This window comes from Neomonachus schauinslandi, chromosome 8 (assembly GCF_002201575.2).
Source record: "Neomonachus schauinslandi chromosome 8, ASM220157v2, whole genome shotgun sequence".
Taxonomy (NCBI): domain Eukaryota; kingdom Metazoa; phylum Chordata; class Mammalia; order Carnivora; family Phocidae; genus Neomonachus; species Neomonachus schauinslandi.
The window spans coordinates 80,492,713-80,508,478 of record NC_058410.1 but is presented as its reverse complement, the minus strand read 5'-3'; positions in this window follow the sequence as shown (position 1 = coordinate 80,508,478).

Sequence of the window (15,766 nt, the reverse complement as noted above, 5' to 3'; positions counted from 1 at the left end):
CCCCCCCCACCACTCCAGCAACCCTCAATTTGTTTCCTGAGATAAAGAATTCCTCATATCAGTGAGGTCATATGATACATGTCTTTCTCTGATTGACTTATTTCGCTCAGCATAATACCCTCCAGTTCCATCCACATCATTACAAATGGCAAGATCTCATTCCTTTTGATGGCTGCATAATATTCCATTGTATATATATACCATATCATTGCCTCTTGTAGATGTTTTACCTGGAATCTTCTATATTGATTATATTATTAAAAAAGAACTTGTGTCAGGATTTTTGGGTGGGACTGGATGTAAGTGAACATTCTTCTGTAGCAACAGAGATTTATTTTGGATCATGTTTACATGTTCTTGGAGCAAGGCAGTGTATGTGATTGTGTGTGAGAAGGAATCATGTGGGATTCTCTTTTTCTCAATAACATGTACCACTTTATGGTTTTAAGTTATGGGCCCATGAACCTTAGGCCTCCTTATTCAATGTATTTTTCTCTCTTATTCACAATTACTACCACCTACATTATTTCCTGGGATTTCTCTATGTCTAAGAATTGTAGCCAAGTAGGACATCATTTCTCCAACAACTCTCTCTCTGCCCATCACAGCTAAGTATATAAGCCATTTTTGCCTTACAGATTTCACTGCTAAGTTTCGAGAAATTTAAAAAGAAAATTGAAAATAACCATTCTAGGAAAAATTGAACAAAGTTGTCCCTGTTTCTGCCTTCCTTTTTGGATTGAGTGTGGATATGTGCAGTCCCACTGGCTGTCAAGTTTATGTGAGATGGTTGATTTTATTTATCTTCTCCTCCCACCTTCACTCTTGTTCTCTCCTAGGGCTCTATCAGTCTCAGTAGATGTTTTACTGCATTGGAATAATAGGTATGAAGTAGTGTTGATCAATTACTTTCTAGAAAGCTGTGGACAATTTACTTTTCAGAGAAACTTCCTTTGCTATATATGGAGGAAATTCTCTTTCTGGTGGGAACGTTAGAGCCATTCACACTATATTCTGTTCCCCAGAGGTAGGTTCAGATTTTTCTTTCAGGGTTATTCTGACAATATGTTCAACAGCCCATTTCTCTAAGAGTTGTTCATTATTCTCTGCCCTACCATACGCACCCATCCACATACAGCCAGCAATTTCTTACTGTTCTCTTACAGTGGTCTCTTTGCTAGGTTTGATTCAGTGGGTTTGGAAAAGGCTCTCATTTGTGTCAACTAACTCAATATTGCCAGTTACCTTAATGACTAAAGACATATTATGGTGTACATTAAAGGATTAACTCAGCAAATCTGGGTGGCACAAAGTCTCCATATTCCCGAGAAACATTTGGCACTTACCAGGCTCTTGGAGATAACCTCTAAGTTCTTGGAATAACTTGTCTAATCAGAATGTCTGTTTATCTGGGAGCAATGGACCACACCAGATAGTTTATTATTTTTTTTTTATTTTTTAAAGATTTTATTTATTTGACAGAGAGAGACACAGCTAGAGAGGGAACACAAGCAGGGGGTGTGAGAGAGGGAGAAGCAAGCTTCCCGCAGAGCAGGGAGCCCAATGTGGGGCTCGATCCCAGGACCCTGGGATCATGACCTGAGCTGAAGGCAGCCGCTTAACCGACTGAGCCACCCAGGCGCCCCCACCAGATAGTTTATGCTAACAATGTGATATGTGGTAGGGGCCTTAGGTCACATCGTATCAGCTTGACCTTTGCCAGTTAGCCATGCCTATATGACTCACCTACCAGTGAAAACCCTGGATGCTCAGGTGAGCTTCCTTGGTTGGCAGTACTTCATGTCACACATTGTTACCCATTGTTATTGGCAGAATTAAGCACAGTCCACAGGATTCCACTAGCAGAGGACAACTAAAAGCTCGTACCTGATCTTTCCTGGACTCTGTTCTATATGCCTTTTACCATTGATGATTTTTTTTTTTTAAGATTTTTATTTATTTATTATTTGACAGAGAGAGAGAGAGATGGTGAGAGAAGGAACACAAGCAGGGGAGAGGGAGGGGGAGAAGCAGGCCTCCCACTGAGCAGGGAGGCTGATGCGGGGCTCGATCCCAGGACCCTGGGATCATGACCTGAGCCGAAGGCAGACGCCTAGTGACTGAGCCACCCAGGTGCCCCACCACTGATGATTTTAATGTGTTCTTTTGCTATAATAAACAAACCATAAGTATAGGAGCTTTGCTGAGTTCTGTGGGAGACCTTTTAGTGAATCATTGAACCTGAGGATGATCTTGGGTATCCCTGAACATATATATTGCAATTTATATATTTGGGATAGAAAATTGTCTTTTATTTTTTATTTTTTTAAGATTTTATTTATTTATCAGAGAGAGAAAGAGACAGAGGCAGGCAGAGGGAGAAGCAGGTTCCTTGCCGAGCAAGGAGCCTGATGTGGGACTTGATCCCAGTACTCTGGGATCATGACCTGAGCCGAAGGCAGAGGCTTAACCGACTGAGCCACCCAGGCGTCCCTAGAAAATTGTCTTTGTGGTTTCTTTTAAGAAATATTTTTTTTAAATGGAAAAGATAAAATATCATGTTGTTTTTACTGTAGTGTGGATTTCCCTACTGTGGTGGATGAAGGAAAGAATTCATTCATTCATTTAACAAATATTTATTGAGGACCTGCTCAATGCCAGGATATGTGCTAGATGCTGAGAACATTGCAAGGAACAAGAGTGAAAAGGTTCCAGGGGCACCTGGGTGGCTCAGTCATTAAGCATCTGCTTTCGGCTCAGGTCATGGTCCCAGGGTCCTGGGATCGAGCCCCGAACTGGGCTCCCTGCTTCGCGGGAAGCCTGCTTTTCGCTCTCCCACTCCCCCTGCTTGTGTTCTCTCTATAGCTGTGTCTCTCTCTGTCAAATAAATAAATAAAATATTAAAAAAAAAAAAAAGAGTGAAAAGGTTCCAGCCCTCATGAAGAAAAAATAATGTAAATAAATAAGGTAAATATAGTTGTGTTAAGTACTATGGATGAACTTAATGTGATGATATGGAGAACACATAGGGAAGTTCACTTTAAGTCAGAGAAGGGTTCTCTGAGAGGACGCTTTCAATGATAACAGAGGCTTAGAATAATCTAGACATTCTAAGAGCATTGGGAACAACCAACTGTGAATGCCTTAATTTGGGGAACAACTTGCTCTGTTCTCAAAAGAAAAAGGAGGCTGGTATAGCTGGCATGTACTGACAGAGGAGAAAAATGGTGTGAGACAAGATTAGAGAGGGAGGTAGGAACCTGGTCAAGCAGCTTTTGTAGGTAGAAGTAAGAAGCTTGTGGTTTATTTTGAGAGCAATGGGCAGATATTTAAGAAATGCACCTAATATTTGAGACCCCATCAACCAGGTGTAAAATATGTAATAACCCTCATCCTGGGAGGGTTTCTTATATTGTGCCAAGGCATTTGGGAGGGGGACTGAGGTGTGATAAGTTCCCTCAACGCTGGTACCTATTTTTTATTTTCTTTAGAAAGGGAGAGAGGGCAGGGGAGGGGCAGAAGGAGAAGGGGAGAGAGAATCCTAAGCAGGCTGCACACCCAGTGCAGAGCCTAACGTGGGGCCCATGGCGGGGCCCAGTTGATCCTGCAACCCTGAGATCATGACTGCTTCTTTTTGTCCCTCACTTCAGCATAGGGATTCTGTAGATGCCAACTCTTTTCTCTCTGCATCCTAGGGGACACAGGACATATTTGGCTGCTTGCTCGTGGTGGCCTAGGGGAACTTTGGGGCTCTTCCCTATTCCCTTCTGTTTAGATATGACACGCAGCCTTTTCTCCTTCTTTACTCCTGGACCATGCTGGGCTCAGAAAACTGGGGCTTTGCAACGGTCTCAGGCTGTCTTCAGAGATAGGACACAGGATTTCCCAGACATACCAAAGTTGTGTTCTTCCCTCCTTGGGCTTAGCCCAGCATGTGGGCTCACGGTTCTCTCAGACTGTCCTGACCAAAGAATCTTTATCTAGTCTAGGGCTGGGCAGTATGGATTTTCATTTGTTCTTTTCAAATCATCTGTTTACAGTTTACATCTGCCCTGAAACTTTTGAAACTCAAAATGTCTTTTTATTAATTAATTAATTAATTAATTATTTTTTTAAATGAATGCCTCTGCCAAGTGTTTTGAAAACCTTATTTCCTTGATGTCATTCTTTCCCTGAGGCAATAAGCATAAAATATCCTAGCAGCTGCCTGAGTTGGGATATTACAGAAAAAATACAGAAAAAGCCACTTTGGTAAATGTAAAATAACGGCTAGCTTATTAACGTCAGGAATCCATCTAAACATTTCACATGTATTCGCTCACTTAATGTTCAAAATAATTCTGTGAGGGAAGTACTGTAAACATCCTTTCTTTGTAGATGAGGGAATGGAGGCACAGAAAAGTAAAGTAACTTGCTGATGGTCACAGAGGTAGGAAATGACAGGTCTGGAATTCAAACCCTGGGAATAACATGGTCTGATTTACATTTTTATGTTATTATTTTTAGGGCTGAGTGAGGAGTGCCTTATAGAGGTGTAAGAGTAAAAGCAGGTAAGCTAGTAAAGTGACTTATTATACAAATAGTAAAAAGTATTGGTTGTGTGTATGCATGTACACATTGAAGCATGGCATCCTGAAGGAGAAAAATTCTTTCATAGATGGCTCGATGGAGATGGAGAAAACACTCTTGCACTAGCTCATAATTTGATGTGGACCACCTGTAATTTCTTTTTTTTTTTTTAAGATTTTATTCATTTATTTGAGAGAGAGAGAGAGAGAGGGAGCACACACAGAGGGAGAGGGAGGAGCAGATTCCCTGCTGAATAAGGAGCCTGATGCAGGGCTCGATCCCAGGACTCTGGGATCCTGACCTGAGCCGAAGACAGGTGCTTAACAACTGAGCCACCCAGGTGCCCCCCAACTCTAATTTCTAATGACAACCAGTACGTACACATTTGACAAATAGGAAACCATAGTTTAAAAAAATAATAATAAGTCTTAACTTGTTCAGATTATTCACAAATACTGTTTATTTTTCACAAAATACAGAATATCTAGAATGTGAAAATGGTTCTGTAAAAATTTTCTCTTTTTCCTTTGGTGTTGCTGGGGCACTGATTATATTCTTTTTTGATATTCCTATAGGAAACAATTGTATTGTTAATAATTGGGGAATACTATGTGGTATCCCCAAAGAGGTCGGAATGGAGAGTATACATATACTTTCTGAGAGGTAAAGTAAGAAACCAACACATAATGGGTAAGAGAATGAATTTATTCCTCAGGGTATATTCCCAAACCCAGCATCTGCCAGATGTATCAAAGACAGCATATATTTGTGGAAAGCATGAATGAACTAAAATCATTTTATAGAGACATAATGGCCCTCTATCCTACAAGATTTGACTATATAAATGAAAAAAATTCTAAAGAAGAAATGTACCAATCAAAACTGCGTATGTAGAAGGAGTTTGGGTATGGTAGGGGATATAGCTCTTGCCTTGAAAACTCAGTACAGGAGTCAGAGAGATAAATTTTGTCGGTGTACATTGAGATACTTTTTAAGGATAGACTGCTGTGGCCTATTATGACTTTGCAGAAGTCATAAAGGCAACAAAAGAGGCCCAGGCTATGTTAGTCTCATGTCATAAAATATTTGAATAATATATTTAACTCTCCTCTATCTGAATCTAGACTTACCAAGCATACTTTTGAATATTTGACTAGAAGTTGGTTTCTTATGCAAATGCTACAGTAAAAAAAGCAAACTATCAGGAAGACTCAGGTATCCAATCCTCTTGACAACAATATATATTATTGTATCTTAATAAATTAACACTCTGGATTTTATCATGGCTTCCTGAGCTTTGTGTCCATGAGTCCTTTAAAGGATGGATCCAGGTTCCTAAGACAGATTCCTAGCTGAAAGGATGAAAATAAGACTTTAATTCATGTTAAATGCATCAGGTAATTCCAACCTGTACGCTGGCAGGGTTTTGGCAGAAAATAGAATATAACCCGGGTGGTTCAAGCAAAGAGACTTAAAGAAACTACTTGCCCGGATGCCATTTGGGTTAAGAGAATGAACAGGGAATGGTGGGGTAACCATGGAGAGTGAAATGAAAAGCCCTTCTCACTCCTAGGGCCAAAGGACAAAAAGAGGAAATGAAGTTTATTAGAGTTCAATGAAAACTGGAACCATTAAGGAGAGGTTACCCAGTGGGAGCTGTAATCGTGGAGGAAAGTGGCTGTCTTAAGAGGCTGGCGTCTAGAACAGAGAACAGGACAGACATACCACAGCTTCTCTCTCCTCCAGTCTTCTGATCTCCTGCTCATGAGTTCCATTGACCTGAATGAAGCTGGCCAGCAAGAAAGCTTAGGAGAGAGATGCCACCTGAAAGTTAGTTTCTCGGGACACAGAGCAGGCAGTGAAGGGCAGAAATGGATGAGGTGGGGTGGAACGTGGTGAGGGAGGCGAGGGGAGAGTAAGCAGTGCAAGCTCTGAGAGAGAGCCACCAGACTCAAGAGATAGCCCAGATGGACAATAACCTCTTTGTTTTTTACAATCAGAATTTGTTTTATTAGTTTCTCATATAATTTTGATAGGACAAGTGAAATTTGCTGTTTATTTGTGTACAACTGTGATAAATCAAAATTCTTAGTTCTAACCAATTCAGCAAGGTTCTTATTCTGAGAGCAGCTCCTGGCTCTTTTGAAGTTCCAGTGTTACAATGAATTAAAAACAGACTAATTTTCTCCAATATTTGTTGCTCTTTGAGGTACTCTAGGCAGAAGGTCAAAAAGTAAAGACTTCACACTGCGCATTTGGTACAAAAACATAAACTCCCATTCACAAAGATATATGTGGAATATTTAGAACAAAATATTGTGCCTTGCCCATTACAGAAATGTATTACTATTCAGTAAATGCAATGCCATGCTTGTTTAAAAGCTGGCTGAGAGAAAATCAGTTGGCCTTTCAAACACAGAAAACATCTTTACCTATTTGGTTTATATGGAATGTTTGAAGGTCAGCGATAATTACACCATATCTTTAGCATTCACAGAATTTCCACATGAGTTTTGTATCCACTTCTGAATTTCAGACTTTAAAGGGATATAGAAAAGTTTTAGACAAAGGTCCCCCCAACCTCGTAAATAAGAAATAAAAAGAAATGACCCACTGAAAAAAAAATCCGAACAAAAAACAAAAACACCACCTTTTAAATTTTAAGTACAAATGAAATAGTGATTTAAAAGCAATTTGAAACTAAGTGCCATACAAGTCTGAGCATATATATTTGTAGTATTACATAAAATACTGGTTATGATTCTTATCCATAAGTAACGGAGACTGACCCTTAAGAGAAGTTTGAATGGATATTGGGAAGCTCACAGAATGTTAGAGAAATAGGCTTGGGAAATAGGAATGAGGAGAGGCTAGACCGTCAGAGCCAGTCTTATGAGGACCCTGTTGCTGACTCTTCTGAAACCTGGACACTGTAGCTTACAAGGCCTTCAGGGACACTGGTCACAGTGGTGTCCCCACTGCCACTGTTGCCATTTAGGAATGGAGTCTCCTCAGGGCCCCTGGGTGGCTCAGTCAGTTAAATGTCCGACTTCGGCTCCAGTGGCGGGATTGAGCCCTGTGTGGGGGCTCCCTGCTGGGGAGGGGGTCTGCTTGGGATTCTCTCTCTCCCTCTCCCTCTGCCCCTCTCCACACACCCCCCAGCCCTGCCAGCTCTTGTTCTCTCTCTAAAATAATAAATAAATAAATTTTTAGGAATGGGGTCTCCCCTGTATCACCAGCTGCTGAGTCACAGTTCCATCCTGTGTCACATGCCTGTACCCTATCTGGACGGGGTTTAAGGTCCTGAGGACCTGGCTCTCTTTGCTTCTATAGAGAAAGATACACCATGCCTCTTATTAAAATTCATAAGTTTGAGAATATCACAAACAAGCCAAAATATTTAGATGTTGGGTAGTCAAACCAAAACCAAACCAACCAACTAAACAAACCTCAGTCATGGTTAATATAGATGCAAAGATTCTGGTATTGTCTCTATTACAACAGGATAAGTTTGGAGGCAGTTCAAGATGTAGCATAAAATTTTAGGCCAGACCAAAGGAAAAGTTATCTGATTAACAAATGTTAAACATGACTTACTGAGGTGATTTTGGTGTCTCTTTTTCAGAAATCTTTTAAAATAGGATTCTCAGTTGATTGGAGAGATGTAAATTTTTGTTCCATATTATCATTTTGAGTTTGCAATATTTGACTCAACTGATACTTATTTTGAAGCTTGTATTATTAAATGAGGGGAGAGATTGTTAAACATGAAGAGGACAAAACTTAATAAAACTTGGTAAATGGAAAAAGAGAGCAGGATCTGATGAATCATGTAAGTTCATGCTTTATGTCTCTTAGCAAAAACATCCCGAAGATTCACATGACTTAGAATAATATTGTGAATCCAGTGGGTGTTTTAAAAAAGTAAATGTATTTATCCAAAAATAGACAACCAAAAGATGCCATTATATCTTAGCACTTTAATTTGAATTTACTCTGAAATTAGTTTCAAGGTGACCTATCTCCTTGTCCATTCTTAAAATAAATTGAGAATGACAAAGTCAGGGTCCTGGTATGGAATTTTACTAAGTATTTCTAAAAAAAAGATGAATTTTTGGATGAATTCTACAGGTGTTTATTAAATGCCTTTTACATCGAAAGTGCTGGGATCACATGTAAAAGATCAGTATGACACCATTTCTGTTTTGAAGAGGGTTTTACTTCAGTGGGGTAAGAGACATATGACTGGTACAAAGCAGAAAGCCTAAGTACTAGTAAGTACTAGTAAGAGAAGTTCCAAAGTATGGAAAACTAGAGAAGGGAGGGATTCATTCTGCTGTGGGGGATCAGATAATGTTGCTTTTTGAACTAGACTTTGGAAGATAATTATGATTGGAAGAAAGGAGAAATTCCATATAAGATGATATGGTTTAGGCATGGGAGTGGGATAAAACCTCAGTCAGTAAGAGGTAACAGGGTGTATACCGGGGGCCTTCTGGAAAAGGGACCCAAGATATCATGTTGGCCCTTTTGGACTTTGGACATTGTCTGGAAATGTGTTGTTTAGATAAGTGGCAATTAATGTGGATCCATGAGTAGAGCAGAGAAGTCTTTGTAGAGTCCTCTCTACACTGAGTTACTGAAGTAGCCCACCTTGGAACCAACTACTTGGGCACTTATGAGAAATGAAGAATTTTACTTCTTGCTTATGGCATTTTTCTCTGGCTATTTCATTATTTGTAGTGAAAACACTGGAGTGATATATCTCTTCTGCTATGACCCAATACTGCCTTTTCTTTGAGACATTCAGAATTAAAGTAAATGTTTACTTTTTTTGTCTGTCACTCTATGTAGAAAGCTTTTTCTTATTTATCAGAATTACTTTTGTAATTAATACTTTTTTTCTTTAGGAACAAGTTTTACTCTCTGAAGTTATGTTAAATTCTTATTCATTTGTTATATCCAAGAGCAGAACAGATCAGTATGGAAAGAGGCCCAATAGTTGAAAGTGTTCAAATATATTCATATGGTAGAGTGTGCTTGTACTGTTTATGAGAGAATATTAACTTTTCTGTAGAAACATGTAAATATCGGTACTTTCTGCATTACTTGGGAGAATGGCAGCATGTTTGTTAGCCTTCTCATTTGAAGAAAGCAAATAAACATTCAGCAAAGTTCTCATGAAAGAGATTATTCTTTTCACTCCGGGGAGCCCTTGAAGATCCGTGCTGTGGATCAGAAAACTGAACCAGGCAACAAGGGCTCCTTTGGAACCTAAATTTGCTTGTTGAGATTATGCCAACTCAGGCTTTATTCTTTTTTCCTCACTCCTGATGATTTTTTTATTCTTCTTTTGTTTGGAGCAGGCACTACTGGAATTTTATCTATTCTGATTTTCCCACTCAGTGCCAGATCTTCTCCTCTGATCAGTGTGTTAATTATAGTTAGAGTTGCCCCATGTAACTTGAACACGCTTTCATCTGATCAGGTGAAGCCTGGAATTCATTTTACAAGACACAGTCTCCTTCGCTTCCATGGTTATTTAAAGCTAAGGGTGTGGTTAAACTAACCGTGGTCCAAACTCAGTTGGAACCCAGAACTTCAGACACAGTAATGTATTTATTCAATGTAACTTCATGAATTTCTGAATGCCTAATTTTTCACCTTCCTCAAATAGTGAATATTATTTGAAATACCTTATTTTAATTTCTTCATTTGATGATAAAGACATAGGGGCTGAGTTGTATTTTGAAGCCATTATTTATGCAAGACTTCTCATAAAAAGAGTTTAAAAAATGTTTTTAATACTCTCTTTTTCCTATTATGAACATGATTCATGTCTATTTAAAAATTTGGGATAATGCCGGGCGCCTGGGTGGCTCAGTCGGTTAAGCGACAGCCTTCGGCTCAGGTCATGATCCTGGAGTCCCAGGATCGAGTCCCACATCGGGCTCCCTGCTCTGCGGGGAGCCTGCTTCTCCCTCTCCCCTCCCCCTGCTTGTGTTCCCTCTCTCGCTGTGTCTCTCTCTGTCAAATAAATAAATAAAATCTTTAAAAAAAAATAAAAAAATAAAAAAATAAAAATTTTGGGATAATGCCAAAAAAGAAAGTTGTTCCAAATCACATCATCCAGTGTACATTGCTCTTGATCAGTGAGATAGCCTGTCAATTTTTTTCTACATGTGTGTTCATGAATTTACATATGATGTCTGTGTGTTTGTATACATGCACATATATTCCTACATTATATAGAGAAAGATTCAGATTGGTATTTATTGTACTCACTGGTTTTTGAGGTAATTTTTTATATTAATATAATTTTAAGCTTACATACAATTTGTAAGATTAGTACAAAAAGCTCTAGTACACTCTTCACTCAGATTCCACAATTGTTCACATTTTCCCCACTGTGATCAGAGTGTTATAACTTGCTCTTTTACTTAGCAAATATAATGCATTTTCTGGTATTTACTAAATATGATTATATTGTGTCATTCTAATGTTGATAACATGGATGAAGTTGATAATAATGATAGTGATTGCTGAATGCTTATTGGATACTTTCATGTGCCAGGCACTGTTCTAAGTGCTTTACATGTATTATCTTACTGAATCCTTAAATACCTCTGGAGGGTATACATTATTATTACCCCTCTAGAATGGGTATTAATACCGCTTGAAAGTATCACATTATTATGTTAAAGAACATAAGTCAGAGCACAAAGAAATGAAGCAACACAAAACTGGTAGATGAAAAAGCAAGGAGTTGGTTAAGGAAAAACCCCAACCCTCATAACCAAGGTGCTGAGAGTAGACTGTGATACTCAGTGTGCCCAAACAAGACAGTTTCTCACTTTTAGCACAGCAAACAGTAGGAACGTTCACATGGTATTGCCAGTTCTCCGGACCCTAAATCTTATGGGGTGATTTAATGTCCTGGATGATAGCTATGCACACAGTAATTTGCACTGTATCTCAGGAACCCAGGGCTAAGGACTCAGCCCCTTTTGTAGCAAGCAATAAAATAAGTACCTCTTGAGCAGCCTTATAGTAGTCATGCTGTGGTTGCCTTGACCTACTTAATTGCTTATGTGTCTAGCTGTTGAAACAGTATCAGGTCAGAGGAGGTTAGACCTTGTAGCTGGGCACACTGAGCAAGGAAGTGCAGCGATACTCAGGGCCCATGACCAACCGCCTTTCCCAGCTGATTTGTAATTGGAGAAATTGAGTCCACATATTGATTATATTGTGATATCTTCTATCTCATTTTATAAATTTACTATAGATTATTTGACTAACTCCATGGTTTGGGCCATAAAAGGTGTTTCCTTTTTTTTTCTTAATTACCAGAGAAATAAAGCTTTGATAAATATCTTTCACACAAATATTGGCTTACATCTCTGGTTATCTACTTTGAGTAAATTTCTTGAACTAGAACGATTGTTATCAAAGACAATGCATATTTTATTTTATTTTATTTTTTTTTAAGATTTTTTATTTATTTATTTGACAGAGAGAGACATAGCGAGAGCAGGAACACAACCAGGGGGAGTGGGAGAGGGCGAAGCAGGCTTCCTGCTGAGCAGGGAGCCCAATGTGGGACTCGATCCCAGGACCCTGGGATCATGACCTGAGCCGAAGGCAGACGCTTAACGACTGAGCCACCCAGGCGCCCGACAATGCATATTTTAAAGGTGTTTTTTTTTTTCCATATTGCCAAATTGTACCCCTGAAATGTTGCATTAGTCATTCTTCCAGCAGCTTTACCTACAAATAATAACATTGTCTCTTCCTTTCTAGTATTTATCCTCAATATATCAGACAGCCTTTTTTGTCTAACTGAATTGGTTAGAAAATCCAGAGCAATGTTATTGGACATATTTATCTAAGCAAAGATCCATCTATAATGAAAATTTTATGGTTTCAAGTGATTTATTGCCTATCCAGACAGCAAGCCTTGTTAAAAACCAAATTTATTTGCTCACCTGTTTTGTCTCCTCTAAGGATCAGAGCATTGATGAATATATGGAGGGGTTGTTAAAGCCAGTATTTTATAAAACAGTAAGAAGAATATTCTCTGTCCCGTGCAACAAGAGCTATGTATAGTGGTGCTAGGCTGTAAACTTGTTTAATTTATGTGCTATACTTATGGATTCTCAGCAGTGGTGCTATCATCAACTTTCATTTTTGTTTTGTAATGGAATTGCTAAATATCGTCAGACAGTGTGAACAAAAGAGTGCTTTGTTCATGTTTAATTTTCATGTTTCTTCCCAGTTCTGCTGACCATCTTCTGTGCCCCATCCTCTTCTTGTTCTACAATATTTTAGTCCTATGTCAGTCTGCCCCAGGATGTTATGCTGCAACTGCAATTTGCATAAGATTTCTTTGCCTGTGTCTTTGCTCAGCATTCATTTGAATTTGAGTTTTTATCACTGCCTTATCAAGGAGTTTTTATTTCTCTCAAAAATACTCTGCAAATGCTTGCTCTTGATTACTCATTCCTGGGAACAGCTTTGCTCTCTGTGAGGCACCAAAGTTCTGACTGTGTTCTCTCATTACTCCATGCTTCTGCTGCCGCTGGCCTTTTATATTTTGAAGCCAGTGGCTGCCACAAGAAGGTCAAATCTGTAATGTGACTAAAATGACTGGTGGAGTATCAACCTGAGAAGGTATTGATCAGTCCCTCCATGAGATGGCACTGAAAATGTTTCTCTGTCTTTAGCATTTATCTTGACAAAAATTTAAAATTTTAACACTGTCAGAGATAAAGTAGAATTGAATAAATAGTATAGTTTATTTAATGTGACTTTGTGTTGTGACTCATCACAATGTGATATCAAAATTTCCTTCTTCTGAAATCCTTCTGGGACCCAAGAGAAAGCATGCTCTAAACTGAGGGAGAGTTCATCTTATGGGGTATTGAGTCTGCTGACTGATTTCTAATTCTAGCTGCCGAGGTTCTGCCCACCAGTGCAGATATCTTTCAGAAACACTCTGAAGGGCGTATTGGTAGTATCCCCGCAGGCTTCTGTCCATAGTCTGCAGGAATCTAGTCTGGTTGTGTCAGCATCCTTGGTAGTTACATCTAAAACAAAAACAAAAATGAAAACAAGAACACCTTGGTGTTGAATTTCCTATCTTGGTTTCAGTCATTCATGTTGTGTTGATCAGGTTGAGAGGCTTTGTTTTGTTTTGTTTGCTGGAATTAACATTCTTGTAGACTTTGGTAAAAGTCTTATTGATACTGTTTGGTTTGGGGGAGCTCTGTTTGCAGTAAACCAAACCAGAAAACTTGATGCATCATGGTGCTCTCTGGATTTGCTTGGCTGCACTGTCCCAGCTGGGTTTATCATTCTTATCAACATCCCTTCCTGGGATTATGGGACTCCATATTTATCTGCTAATGGCCTTAGTCTTAGACCTAGAAGAAAAACAGTGGCCAGCAGGGCACATTTCTTTAATCTACTCAAGTGTGTCCTTCCCAAGGACTAGCTTTTAGTATTTGCTTATTAGGTTGGAGCTAGAGTATGGCACATAGTGGGGGAATTGTTTGAGGGGCCCATGGATAATGATCCCATTCTAACTCTCCAGCTAATTGCACATATTACCTTTCTGAATGTTAGGATAATACCCCTCTCCCCCAATAAGGACCTCAATTTAAATTAAGATAAATGATTATTCAAATGATTTCAACGCTACATTTTGGCAAGGTACATCATTTCTTGATCTGGAACACAGCAATCTGAAGGTGCCGACCCCATTTTCTTCTCTGTCTCTAGACAGGAATTTCTTTTCTCAGATCTGCCTCTCCTGCTGTATGTTTTGCAAGTTGTAATCTGCATAGTCTGATGTCTTTAAATTGACTATGACATTCTTTCAAGCCTCACTTTTTGTGGAAATATAGTCTGAATTGTCAGGGATAGCAGATGATAGCTGAACTATTTTATTACTGCCAAACAGAAACTGCTGGTTTCCAAGCCGTTGGTAGAGGAATCGTCATTGCCCCTCAACCTGTACTCCGATTTATCTGGTTTCGCATTATTTTTTTAAATATGGATTTGTTAATTGTAACTTCATTTCTCATCCTAGTTTGTGTTGTTTTAAAGACTATTTTGGCTGCAAATAAGTGAAACCCATCCAAAACAGCTTAAATAAAAGAGGAGAGGTTATTAAGTATACACTGATACCTCCTGGAAGCCTATGGCAGGAAGTGTATTGGGTTTCAGAAGGAAAAAAATCTGAATTTGAGTTTTTATCCAGTCCCAGCCCACAGATGATGAGGATCTGACTGGTCTAACTGGATTAAATCTGCATTCATGTCCAGTCAGCTCTCACTGTGAAATAGGGCCACATAGGACAAAGAGAGTTGTATAGCCATAAAGACCCAGAATATAGATGGGGGATCATAGTCTTGTAGACATCCAAAAGGTAATTGATTACAGATCCAATGGGGTAGAAAGATGGATGCCATAGGGCAGCATTAAATATTGTCTCAGCAGAAGAATCTCAGAGAGTTTGATAATTTTATCTCTATTGTTGCCTAAGCTACACCTGGTTTCAAGGATAACTTCAAACTTTGAACTCAAAATAGCATTATTATTTCATCTTTATTCTCTAATGTCGCATACTATCCACATATGTTTAGCCTTAGTTCAATATTTAAATTGATTTTTAAGCACACCTCCATTTAGCTTTGTCTCTCTTGGTTTCTTTATTTCGCTTCATTCTTTCTTGGCTGGATTTCACTTGGCCAGCAGTTTTGCAAATAAAGCTCATGGGTGCTGTAATCTCGGAAGCCCTGTCTACTTGAAAATGTCCATTTTGTGTATAAGTGAAGAATAACTTGGCCAGCCATAGAATCTTTGGGTCCTATCATCTTTTCCTCAGAACTCTGGAGACTGTGCTTCACTTTCTACCTGCCTAGGGTGCTGCTGTGGAGATCTGAGACAGTCTGTTTATTTCCGTCTTACTTGGGCTGTGCTTTATCTAGCTGAAGATCTATATGATTCTTTCCTTATAATGAAAGTTCAATAAATTCACCAGGGTATATCTGGGCATTGATCATTTTGTGCCAGTTTTTTCCCTAGGATATGATGTGCTCATATTTCAGGGAGATTCTCTTGTAAAATACCTTTGATAATTTTCATTTGATTAGTTCTTTTTTTTTCTTTTCAAGAATAACAAATATGCATATTT